Raw genomic sequence first — 214 nt, forward strand, 5'->3', positions numbered from 1 at the left:
CTTTTTTGCTCTACCACCTCTTCGCATTATATAACCCTAACGGGAATTGCCCAAATATTGACTAACATCAGTCAATAAAAGATAAATCACTGATTTCGCAAAGATTTATATATAAATTAAAATATTTTTCACCTAAAAGTTATGCACAAATTTATGCTTAAAGTTCCCTTGTTATAGAGCACTCCATACATATACCATGCAACATTATAAAAAT

Source organism: Penaeus monodon, chromosome 32 (assembly GCF_015228065.2).
Source record: "Penaeus monodon isolate SGIC_2016 chromosome 32, NSTDA_Pmon_1, whole genome shotgun sequence".
Taxonomy (NCBI): domain Eukaryota; kingdom Metazoa; phylum Arthropoda; class Malacostraca; order Decapoda; family Penaeidae; genus Penaeus; species Penaeus monodon.